General features: G+C 38.7%; 1 long non-coding RNA gene across 1 annotated transcript; it reads left to right on the forward strand.

The window, feature by feature from the left end:
* Positions 1-12,355: 12,355 nt before the first annotated feature.
* LOC103355447 (uncharacterized) lies at positions 12,356-12,713 on the forward strand. The gene is made up of 2 exons (XR_520091.1): positions 12,356-12,420; positions 12,568-12,713. It is a non-coding gene; the product is annotated as an uncharacterized LOC103355447 (long non-coding RNA).
* Positions 12,714-12,745: the final 32 nt, after the last annotated feature.

Consider the following 12,745-nt stretch of genomic DNA (forward strand, 5'->3'; position numbering starts at 1 on the left):
ACATCTGATTACTCCTTTCCGTTACTCTGAAGGTATCTGAACATGTCAGCTCCATGTCTGATTGAGCATATACTCACTTTTCCGTAAAAGGTTGTGACAGCAGTTTTACTAAGTTAGAACTTCTAATGTGGCCTAAGTCTGGACTGTAGACCATCAGATTAATGAAGAAGCATACACAAATGACAGACTTCAGCTGAGTTTATTACATACCTGCAGCATAAAACAGCAGCAGGATCCATTTGAACAACTGCAAAGCAAGAGCGTTTCCCATACTTGTGCACATGGAACAACAGAAGTACATTCATTACTAAACGACGTGATACATAGAATTTTTTCATTTGCGCATTATGTTACTTGATTTCTCCACGGGTTCTCCAGCTTCCTCCCACAAGTCCAAAAACATGTTGAGGTTAATTGGTGATTCTAAATTGTCCATAGGTGTGAATGTGAGTGTGCTTGGTTGTCTGTCTCTAAGTGTAGCCCTGTGATAGACTGGTTACCTGTCCAGGGTGTCCCCTGCCTTCACCCTGAGTCAGCTGGGATAGACTCCAGCCCCCCTGCAATCCTGGTGAGGATTAAGTGGTGTATAGATAATGGATGGATGTTACTTGATGTACAGTTCAATCTTGTGTGTATGACAATTGTTGTGCACATTGTGTGACTTTCACATGATGAAGCTGCGACGAACAATAACGTATGTCTGAATGACACAATGCCGTCACTTTGACAGATTGAGAAAGCTGGCAGTGTAACATATATCATGTCTGAAAGGGGCTTTATTTACAGCTAATAAGATTGGACCTTGGAGGAAACTAATAACACAGTTTTGTCTACAGGTAACAACATCCACCTACAAGCTTTGAAAGGTCACTGATCGTAAAGTAAAGTGAAAGTAAAAGGCCAAGCTATCTTTTTCTTTAACTAGTCTTTATGCTCGCAATCCTTTTGCTTGCCCCTTCCAGTGCGCCCCATGGACCCTTATCTTAGAAAAAATCAGCACGAGGCTTTTTTTTTTTTTTGGTCTGTTTATTCAAAACTGAAGAGTAAAAAGAAGCTGTTTCCTTGATCAAACTCTCACAAGAAAGTGAATATGTAAATGTATTTTAAAAAATCTGAAAACAATTCTTTAGAGAAAAAAAAATCGCATTCCTGCATATTTTAAGAGCAAACCAAATAAAAGCACCAGAAGAATTAAGGGACACATGTGGTCACATGAGAGAAAACTGGCCAAACTTACTTTACTTGAAATCTTTCAGGCTAGAAAGTATGTCCAAAATTATGTCAGTCAAGCCAGAAATGTAACAAGGAGACTCTTAAGGGCCACACGTGCAAAAATCAAAGCAAAAGTGGCCAAGTTGTCCTCTGTGGAGTTGATAAATGCTCCCACAGATCTCTGCAACACATGTAAGGTTTTAGCATTTAAAAAAAAAAAAAGAAAGAAAGAAAGAAGCATTTCTTCAGTTTGCCATTTGACTTTCTGTAGGCCTCTCTGAAGCGGGACGATGCAGGACCCGAACCTTAAATACAACTTTAGGAAGAATGTTCCTATGGACTGTAAAAAAAAAAAAAAAAAAAAAAAAGGAAAACAAAACAAGCCCTAAGGAGTTTCCTTTCAGCTAAACCAAGTTTCCAAACCACAAACAGTTTGGTGGTTTAGTCTGACAAATGTTCTGGTAAAAGAAAGACACAGTGCTGCTTTTGGACAGAGACTCATTAGAAAATACAGCAGAGGTATGTTTTTCTCCCATCTCCTGCCTTCCCATAAAAATCTTGCATGTGCAGTTAATGCGCACACACACACATCATTGAGATGACATCACTGCAGTAGTATGGCTAACTTCCAACCTCTCTCACTCATTCAAATTTCAGGGTCTGTTAAGAAAATCCCATTATTTCCATAAGAATATGAGCTGCAGCTGTGTCATAAAAGATAACATCAGCCATGTGCTGGCTGGCCCAGTTGAAACAAATGAGTTTCTATTGAGAAATGTGTTGTCCTGCACAACAAAGTGCCGTGTTTTTTGCCCACAGAGCTGCAGCATGGGGCAGCGACTGCACTCTACTGCTTGATCTCATGCCAAACAAAAAACGGTCTCCTTTCTGTCATGACCTCATGCTCATATAGTTAACCAACTACTGAACAGATCCAGCGCCACATTCCAGCACGTAATTTTATTCTTCCACTTTCATAAAATGAACTCTTTTTCTATCAGTTCAACAGTGGTGAAAGCAGCATTCAGGTTTTTCAAGCAAAAAATACTCATACAATAATTCCACCACAGCTAAAAGTCCTGCATTTAAAAACTTCTTTAAGTAGAAGTGCATAAATATAAGCAGCAAATTTTGCTTAAAGTATTTGGTTTTATGCTGGAAATGGAGCCTGTTATTGATGTAAAGTATGTATCTTACAGTTTACTATTAGAATGTGTAAGCAATGGTGGAAAAGACCTCGTCTGACATTGTCACTTTTTGTAAAACCAGAAAAGTTTTATCAGCAAAATAGACATAGACATAATACATAATACATAATACATACATAATACATAATAATACAAGGTACTAGTACTCATTCTTTAGAAAAAAGTATTTCTGTGAATGTTAAAATATAATATTATATATAATGCTACTGGATTATTATAACTGGCATTTTATTGTTGCAGTCAGTCAAGATAAAATAAACTGTAAATATTATATCTGTGGGTTGCAGGGTTGGGCCTCCATGGAACTGTTCCAGTGTATCCTGCAGATGCTTGATTGGATGGTGATGGCATTTTGGCGGTTGGTTGAACACCCAGAGCTCTTTGTAGTGTTCCTTGAGCTGTTTCTTAGCAGTTTTTGCAGTGTGATAGGAGCCACTGTCCTGCTGGCTTTAAGGAGTGTTGTTGCTATGGTTGTGTGCGCTTGTCTGCAACAGTTTTTAGGTAGATAGAAAGTACATGTAAAAGTCATAGGGATAGACCAATTATCCACCCTAACGATTATTGTGGCTGATATTTGGCTATTTTTTGGATTATCGGGATTGTTGCTTTTATTGGCTGATCATTGATAAATTAAATGCCCTACTTCAGGTCAGATGCAGCCCTCTGTGATTTCAGAAATGTCTCTCAAGCAGAGGCTGCAAAAACAAAACCAGAAACACAAACTGTTGCCACAAACCAGAAAATTAGCTACTCTCACAGTGGCTAAGGCTACGCTAACAGCTAGCAGATAGCGGATAAATTAGCCACAGATGACCCTGAAAGGGTCGGGAAAACAATAATTAATGTTGCTTTAAGAGATGGACTGTAGTGGGCAAAAAAAGAACAGTGAAAATCGAGAAAATAGACCAGAACAGCAGACGTATCTGCAGGACACAACTTGATCAATCTCAGTTGATCCTACATAAACAGAAGAGAGCGTCCTAATTTAATCACTCCTGTAGCTATCCTTATTAATGAAGAAGCCTAGCTATGAATGACAGGTGACAGATGTAATGTGTATCGGCTCCAAATATCACTTATATGCCTTTTTTTATTATGAACTATCAACATCAGTAGGCCCTGGAAAACCCATATCCGTTCATCCCTACAAAGTAACATCCATATGAACACCAGAAACCAAAGTTTCCCAGGAGATCATTGCACTGTAACAAAATAATCAATGCTATTTACTTAGCCTGTTAATATTGTAGTTGGTTGATGTACACCGTTGGATAGCTTCATATCTGTTTTTTTTACAAACACCTATTATGCACTAAAATCCATCCATCCATCCATTTTCTATACACCGCTTAATCCTCACTAGGGTCGCGGGGGGGCTGGAGTCTATCCCAGCTGACTTAGGGCGAAGGCAGGGGACACCCTGGACAGGTAACCAGTCTATCACAGGGCTACACTTAGAGACAGACAACCAAGCACACTCACATTCACACCTACGGACAATTTAGAATCACCAATTAACCTCAACATGTTTTTGGACTTGTGGGAGGAAGCCGGAGAACCCAGAGAGAACCCACGCTGCACAGGGAGAACATGCAAACTCCATGCAGAAAGATCCCAGGCATCCTAACCGGGACGTGAACCAGAGATCTTGCAGCTGTGAGGCGACGGTGCTAACCACCGAGTCACTGTGCAACCCTGTGAAGTAACCACTAACAATATTTATTAAATGAACATAATGGTGTAAAGGTGACTATAAAGCAGCATAAGATAAATAATAAGTCAAGTATAAGTACCTCATTTTTACTTTAATTGCAGTTCAGTGTGTGTAAGCAGCATTTTATTGTTGCAGTTTGTTGAGGTGGGAGTTAGTGTTAGTACCTTCACCTCCAGCTATTTACAGTGAGGGAGTTCAGTACGGAGGCTGCCAACACAGAGGTCAGACCCAACCATAATGTATTAAGGAAATTGATAGAAATTCATTATTAGATATTCTGACCTGAATTCCTGCTTCTTCTTCTTTTTTGCAGTTAATAGACCATTTTACCACTTTTCAATAAAACAATCAGACAAGTTTATTCCTAACAATTCAACAACTTCCAAAATGTTACATTTTTTATGCAAAAAGTAACTATGGCTGTCACATAACAAGTAAAAGGTACAATATTTCCTTGTGAAATGTTGTGTAGTAGACACATAAAGTAGCATAACAGGAAATACACAAATAAAAAAAAATAATATATATTACTTTATATTATGGGTAATATATATGCTTGTATCATACATATTAGAGATTATATTATATGTACTGTATATATAAGTACAGTATTTAGTTCTCACCACTCCAGGACACAATAAATCCCAGGAAAAAAAGAAGATAACAAACATTAGCTCAACTCCTTCATTCTTATTTGCCACATAAAAACATAACAGATGAACAATATCAAGTTTGATGCAGCCTTTTTAACACGTTTGTTGCCTTTGGGACTCATTTTGACAGACGCATTCCCCTAAGAGCGATCTGTCAGTCTTGGTGGCTTGTTAATCAGGTCATGTTTCTCTTCTAAGGTTAAGATCACACAAATGATTGAAAAGGTTTGTGCTGGAGAGATCTGCCACAGGCCGATTCGTCCAGACTGTATCGCTCACTGCCAGTTGTCCAGCCTCCAACCTTTCTGGCAGGCCCTTTTCAAACTGTTTGGGCCCCCAAACTCTTACAGCGACCTCTTGTAAATAGAAAATTTGCATGAAATTTGGCTCATTTTTGTGCCAAACAGCTAGGTCATGACTAGTATTATGTTTCACTTGCACAACTTTGAGATGGAAAATAAATTAAGGGCATATATAAACATGGCAAATATGTAAAAACCTGTTGATAAAGCAGGAGATGGATTGTTTTCTCTGTGTACTTTAATAGCTGTGTAAAACAATACTCATCGCACTGCCAAAAGTAATTATGGCACACACTTAACACTGAGAAAAGAATGTGTCGGGCTGTTGTATAATTAAACATTTTATATGTTTTCCAAACTTCGAAGTGCAGCCAGACATCAGAGGTTTTTGTGCAGACCTCAATGAAGAACAGATTCACTGTGTTGGGAGAGAGGAAGGGGCAGGTTAAAGAGCAGTCAGAAACTCCAAAAAAAAAAGTCTGTGTCCTCTAGAAGACATCTAGTCTGAGGGTCACAGGGTTGCATTTCCTTGTGGTCAAAATGGATAATATGAACCACCACATCTGGGCAGTGGGATACCTTGCTTTTTAACAAGTATGAAGACTCTTCTTAGCAGCTTTTCTGTGCACACTATAGCATTATCCTTCCTGTGACTGGTAAGATGTACAGATTTATGTATGATTTAGACCTATTCTGTGTTGTCTCATGCCATAAAATAATCAAACAAGAAAATCTGGAGACTACAGGCCTCTTTAAAGTTTAAAAAAAAAAAACATCTTAACTTTTCTTAATCAACGTTTTATAGTGACCTAAATCCAATTTTATGGAAACTGCATATAAATAAGACTTTGAACTAACGACTTGCTTCAGAAGTTTGATGAAGTAAGTAATGGATAACTTCTGTTAGGGGTCTCAGACACTCCACTTGAAAAACATGGTTGCATAAAGTGGATTTTAATATATTTATCTGTTTAGATTTATTTTGAGAGTTTTATAACAGTCTGTAGTTTGTGACTTCAGAAGGGTCGGATGCCTTTAGATATTTTACAGAGAGACGTTTCTTGTGACACTGTGTCATCCTCATCAAACGGAGGAAAGGGACCGATCCCATTTTATCATTTTTCTACACACTGGGTTTCAATGAGATCAAAGGAAAAGCAAATACGTATTTGAAGCAAACACTTTTGTTGAGTTTATCGTTTGTGCTCACACGGCGCAAAAGAAAAAGCACAGCATCAGTCAGATGCAGGATTTGAACTTCAGCTTGCATTCTTGACGCAGTACTTGGACATTGGCTACAGGTTTCCACCAGCTAGCTGAAAGTCAGTATAAAGACTGGAAACAGGATGAAACAGGTGGCCTGCATCTGTCCAAAGGTAACAAAATCCACCTCCAACTCTTCCAAAACTCACTAATTGCGTCTTATTCGTTTAATTCGTACAAAACCCGAAATGTTCAAATGACAAGCTGTGGTTTCAGAAGAGTTATGTGCCTGACTATTTCTTGGCCAAGCCACTTCCTGAAATCTCTGCTGTTTACCGGGTAAAAATGTCACTTGCTGCCTCTTTGACCTTCCCTTCAGGTGAGCAGCAAACCATAGGACCGCTTGTAAATTTCATCAGTGAAACATTCTTCTGTGATTTACCTTGGAAATGGATTATTTCCCAACTGAATGTAAAACCACCAATTAATATTGGTTGGTTTCCACTACTGAGTGTGCAGCTGTGCCTTGCTGTGGCCAAGTCAAACAGCTGAGGAGCTACCAGGTCCAGGTGTACACCATGGGGGTTCTTGACACAAACTCCACTTCACCGCCTCCGTCCACGAAGTGCGGACAGAAACACTGTCTGGTTGTTACCGATACAATAACACTGGATGAATCACCAGAGTTTTATTTTACTCGACACCTCAACTACATTATAAGAAATCCAAAGGGTTATTAATTGCCTTGCAGTTATATATTTTAACACTCTAATCCCACTGCAAACTGTGGTGCTGCCAAATCAAGCAAAGTGGTAGCAACTAACAAGCGAGCATGGCCTTGGATGTCAGTGGCAGCTGTGTTGAGAGCAGTAGTCACACAGCACATCTTAACAGACAGTATTAATCTTTTATTGATGGGCATGTTTTTCCCTGGTAATCAGTCTGGCATACACTCTGTGAGCTAATGTTGTAATAAATACACTCGTATGCCTCAGCTTTCATCTACATATACACAAGACTTGCAAGCAAGCATTACAGGGTGAAAACACTTCACCACAGTTTGACCCATTTTGGTCACAGCTGACCGGCTGTGATAAGTCATTGCTGAACGTAGGCTCAGTGCCTCTTCTTCTTTGCATTAGCAGTACAGTTGGGTCTCAGTGGTTGGCTAAACATCTGTCTCCCTATAGTATAAATACACAGACATGTTTGAAAAACCCAGGAAGTTAAAGTTAAAGACACTGATTGAAGTGAAGATAAGGTATTTCCTGACTCTTCAAAGGCTCATCTAACTACAGTACCTAAGCTCAGTATTGCCCCCTTGGAAGTTTTTCCCCTCTTATTGCTTTTCAACATTGAATCATGGTCAATTTAATTTTGCTTTTTTGACAAGAATTTACAAAAAAAAAAACAAAGAAAAATGATGCTTTCATGCTAAAATGAAAACAGATTTTTTGCAAAGCAATGTCAGTTAATTGAAGTATGAAATGTTGAATAAGGGACTGCTTAGGTATTCATCCCTTTTAAAGTCCATCCATCTCTACACCACTTAATCCTCATTAGGGTCGCGGGGGGCTGGAGCCTATCCAAGCTGACTTAGGGTGAAGGCAGGAGACACCCTGGACAGGTCACCAGTCTATCACAGGGCTACACTTAGAGACAGACAACCAAGCACACTCACATTCACACCTACGGACAATTTAGAATCACCAATTAACCTCAACATGTTTTTGGACTGTGTGGGAGGAATCTGGAGAAATCAAGTAACATAATGCGCAAATGAAAAAATTCTATGTATCACGTCGTTTAGTAATAAATGTACTTCTGTTGCTCCATGTGCATAAGTATGGGAAACGCTCTTGCTTTGCAGTTGTTCAAATGGATCCTGCTGCTGTTTTATGCTGCAGGTATGTAATAAACTCAGCTGAAGTCTGTCATTTGTGTATGCTTCTTCATTAATCTGATGGGCTACAGTCCAGACTTAGGCCACATTAGAAGTTCTAACTTAGTAAAACTGCTGTCACAACCTTTTACGGAAAAGTGAGTAGGATGCTCATTCAGACATGGAGCTGACATGTTCAGATACCTTCAGAGTAACGGAAAGGAGTAATCAGATGTCTATCACAGGGCTACACTTAGAGACAGACAACCAAGCACACTCACATTCACACCTACGGACAATTTAGAATCACCAATTAACCTCAACATGTTTTTGGACTGTGTGGGAGGAAGCCGGAGAACCCGAAGAGAACCCATGCTGCACGGGGAGAACATGCAAACTCCATGCAGAAAGATCCCGGTGTCCCCACCGGGACGCGAACTGGCAACTGCTGTGAGGCAACAGTGCTACCAACTGCGCCACCATGCAGCCCCCTTTTAAAGTGACTCACCTAATTCAACACAGGTGCAGCCAATTACTAGAAGTCACACAGTGAAATGGAGATCATCTGAGTGCAGTGAAAGTGTCTCCAGTGATTGTAGATTAAAGACACCTTCATCTTTAAGGTCCAGTTGCTGGTGAATCGATACTCCTGGCTGCTACACCTCAAAGACAAAAGAGCATTCCGAGCAACTCTGTGAAAAGGTTATTGAAAAGCACAAGTCGGTGGGTGACTACAAATGTATTTTTGAGTTGCTAAAAGTCCTTTAAAGTACAGTTAATCCATCAACATGAAATGGAAGGAATATAGCACATGCCTAAATCTTCCTACAGCAGGCTGTCCTCAAAAATGGAGTTACCATGCATGAAAGAGATGAGTGAGAGGCCACCAAGATGCCTATGACTCCTCTGAGGTAGTTACAAGATAGAGTAGTCAACATTTGAGAGCCTGTGAATACGGCAGCCGTTCTTCACCAGTCAAAACTTTATAGGAGAGCAGCAAAGAGAAAGCCACTGTTGAAAAATACACATACTAAATCTCGCCTAGAGTTCACCTTAAGGTATATGGGAGACTCTGAAGTCTACTTTCTACACAGGCTCTATGCTGCAATTGTGGCCCCGTATTGGCCTGAATCGGCTGAGCACTGATGCAGTTGCTTATTTTATGCATTATACGAATTACTTGACCTTGCGTTGTAAAAATTTGTTGACACTTTGACATGAAGTAATATTTTTTTGTAAATTCTGGTAAAAAAAAAAAAGTCTGATTGAATTCATGTAAATTCAAAATTTAAAGTTATATTTCAAAAACAGGGGAAAACTTCCAAGGGGGTGAATACTTATAATTTTTTTTTATAGGCACTGTATCTAGAGGAAAAGAATAATAAAACTGCTGCGCAGTAAAATATTTTTAGCCTTCTAACTAGCCTGAACAAAGATGGTTGCTGGAGGATAGCTGGAGAGGATAGCGGTTAAAAGAGACTTTAAGGATTGTGGAAAAAACTTCACAACAGCACTAAGTGTTGTTAAACAGGCAAGAGTGAAGAGTACCAGGATGTGATCCAGCCTTGGACTACAAGGAACTTAGAGTCTCTATTCATCCAAAACCTCTCTACAGAAAACATTTTCCAGAAGTGATTAAGTGGCAGAGAGATTTAAGTTAATTTTTTTTTCTAATAGTATGAGTCAGTGCAGCTCAAGATAACATAAAGTGGCTTTTTGAATATAACACCATCTTTTTATTCACAAAAGGCAGGATGGAAATAAGATTACAAGATTTCTAGAACCTGTTCTCCATTTCTGTTTGAGGCTACAAACACACCCACGTAATCTCTGATCAAACTGTTGGGGGTCACGTTGCATTGTGGGTAATGTCAGGTTTTCACAAGTGAGAAAAATATGTGGAAGTAAAGCAACATCTGGATTAGCTGCCTCAATATTGACTTTTTTTTTTTTTCCCCCCAATTGTCTATTGTAAGACTGTCAAATGTTATAGGAGTACTTTTCAAATAAATAAATGAAAAATCCAGACATATATTTTACTCCTTCTAGCCTTGGCAGCGATCCATCTGCTATTACTGTGTTTTTTGTTTTGTTTTTTAAACCGTTACTTCACATCATTGTAAAGAAAGTTAGTTCTCAGTGATTTTCTGACTTTAAATAAATAAATGGTAAGTATAAATGGGTTTTTGTGTGTGTGTGTGTGTGTGTGTGTGTGTGTATTTGGTATTCATAACAGTTTGTTCATCGTGAGACCAGATGAGCTTAATCTCTGTATAAACAAGAAAGGAACTGTTCTAAGACAGAAACATCATCAGGTCCAACATTTCTATTCATGAACTGAGCAGGGATGTGTGACTCTTGTCAAAGAAAGAATCACACATTTTTTTTCACACTGATCTGAGATCTCCATTTCTCCCATTATTATTATGGACACCATTTTTAAAAACATAAATAAAATAAGAAAAACCACTGAAACGTATCACAATGTGCACCTTGCAATAACTTCACACGTTTAGGTAGGGGGTTTACTCATTTAATTTATTAAGATGCTACATAGTCCAACCAGGTTGGGTTGTTTTTATACACCAGAGAGACTACTTGACTAGGAATATTAATCTTCTTCTCAGATAGACTTATTTATTTATTTATATACATACAAAACAGTTTCTTGACTGCTTACATTGATCACGGTGATGGTCAGAGACTCCAGGTCAGGCCAGTGTAGTGTGTTTTACAACCAGGCTTAGATCAGTTAGTGTTCACACAGTATCATTTTTGTTTGATTAATCCTACTTGGAGAACCAAATCGGTGGAGTTTACTGCCTCGAGGGCAGTGGTAAAGTTTCATTTTCAGTTACATAAATTAATATTTTCCTTGTGTAAAATGTTTTGGTGCTCCAACCAAGATACATTAAACAAGAACAATTTTCTGTGAGTACTATGTGACCCAGGTCTGATAACCCAAGATGGGACTGTAGCGCAGGTCTGCTCTGCCCTCCCTCTGAGCAGCAAGTCATCCTCAACCCAACAACTTTAGAGATACAGTTGAAACACACGCTCATTTTTACTTTAATCTCTCCACTCAACATGAAAAGATGGTGGATGTTTGTCATTTTTCTTTTCAGTGGACCAAAGGGGAGTACAATCCTGCTTCTTTCACAGCTGTTTACTCATTTCATGTGGACACTGTGGGATAAAATACAACCAACCGCTCTTTTTCCTTCAATAAATGCAAAGTAGAATGATACTCTGCTGCTTTCCCCCCTCAATATGCAAATTTGAAGATGAAACAATTGGAGAATATGTTTTTTGTTTATTTTTGTTGGTTCTGGAAACAGTACAATGTCATGTGGTCCCCTCAAGGCTATAGCGAGGCTGTATGCCTTTCCCTCATTTGCTGTTTAGAAAAAAATAAACTGTATGCTGCAGAAGGATCAAAGGAGAAACACGCTTAACCTTAGTGCATTAAAAATGAACATAACTTCAAATGCAGTGAGGATATAACATTAATGAGCAACAGATAAATGCTTACCAAACACAAAAAACTGAACACAGGCCTGCAGTGGTGTGAGAAATTAAACAATAGCTCACCAGCAGTGGAGAACTGGTGCAGGCGGCTCCAACCACTCAACTCGTTTCTGACATACATTTGCCTCAAACAAAACGTCAACAAATGTATGGCTCAGTAGGAACATATAAGAAAACTAAAAAAGACCTGGAAAAGGCCAAAGCTCATTTGTTAGGACACCGTAACAGGACCTTAGTGTTGCTGATGTTGTCAGGGAAACATACCCATTCGCTCTGCATGCACCTTCTTTCCATTTGTGGTTTCTCACTAAATGTAGCCATGCTTTATGTGTGCATGTGCGTGTGTTTCTCTCTCTCTCTTTCTATATATATATGTGTGTGTGTGTGTGTGTGTGTATATGTATAATTTCTTGTGTGTTTATTTTTTATTTTTATTTATCCTCTTACTCTTAACATTGTTTCGGTGTGGAACAGGTATTCAAAGCATTTCACTGCGTGTTATATCATTTATAACTGTGTCTGTGACCAGTAAAGGCCTTGAATCCTTGAAACTTTTCTCTTTTTTTCATCATTAGGCAAAAATTGCATCATAACCTTTCAGAATCATGAAGTAATTCAGGTGCTGTGAGTGGANTGTATATATATATATGTTAATGTACTGTAAATATACCTCCATCTTGGCCTGAGAATAACTTGCCCCAACAGGTCACAAGGCAAGGCTTTCATCTGCGTGTGTTTCTCTCTCTCTCTTTCTATATATATATATATATATATATATTTATGTATATATATATATGTTAATGTACTGTAAATATACCTCCATCTTGGCCTGAGAATAACTTGCCCCAACAGGTCACAAGGCAAGGCTTTCATCTGGATTTACACAACTGATCTCATCCTCATTTCAGGTAGCAGCAATATTCTTAAATGCTTCAACCCTAACAACAAAAACATACTTAAAATCAACTCATAAAAATGCAACAAAACACATAAGAGAGAAAAAAAAAAAAAAAACAGAAATGTAGTTGTGCAAACCTACAGCC

This window comes from Stegastes partitus, unplaced genomic scaffold, assembly GCF_000690725.1.
Source record: "Stegastes partitus isolate 25-593 unplaced genomic scaffold, Stegastes_partitus-1.0.2 Scaffold151, whole genome shotgun sequence".
In the NCBI taxonomy this organism is placed as follows: domain Eukaryota; kingdom Metazoa; phylum Chordata; class Actinopteri; family Pomacentridae; genus Stegastes; species Stegastes partitus.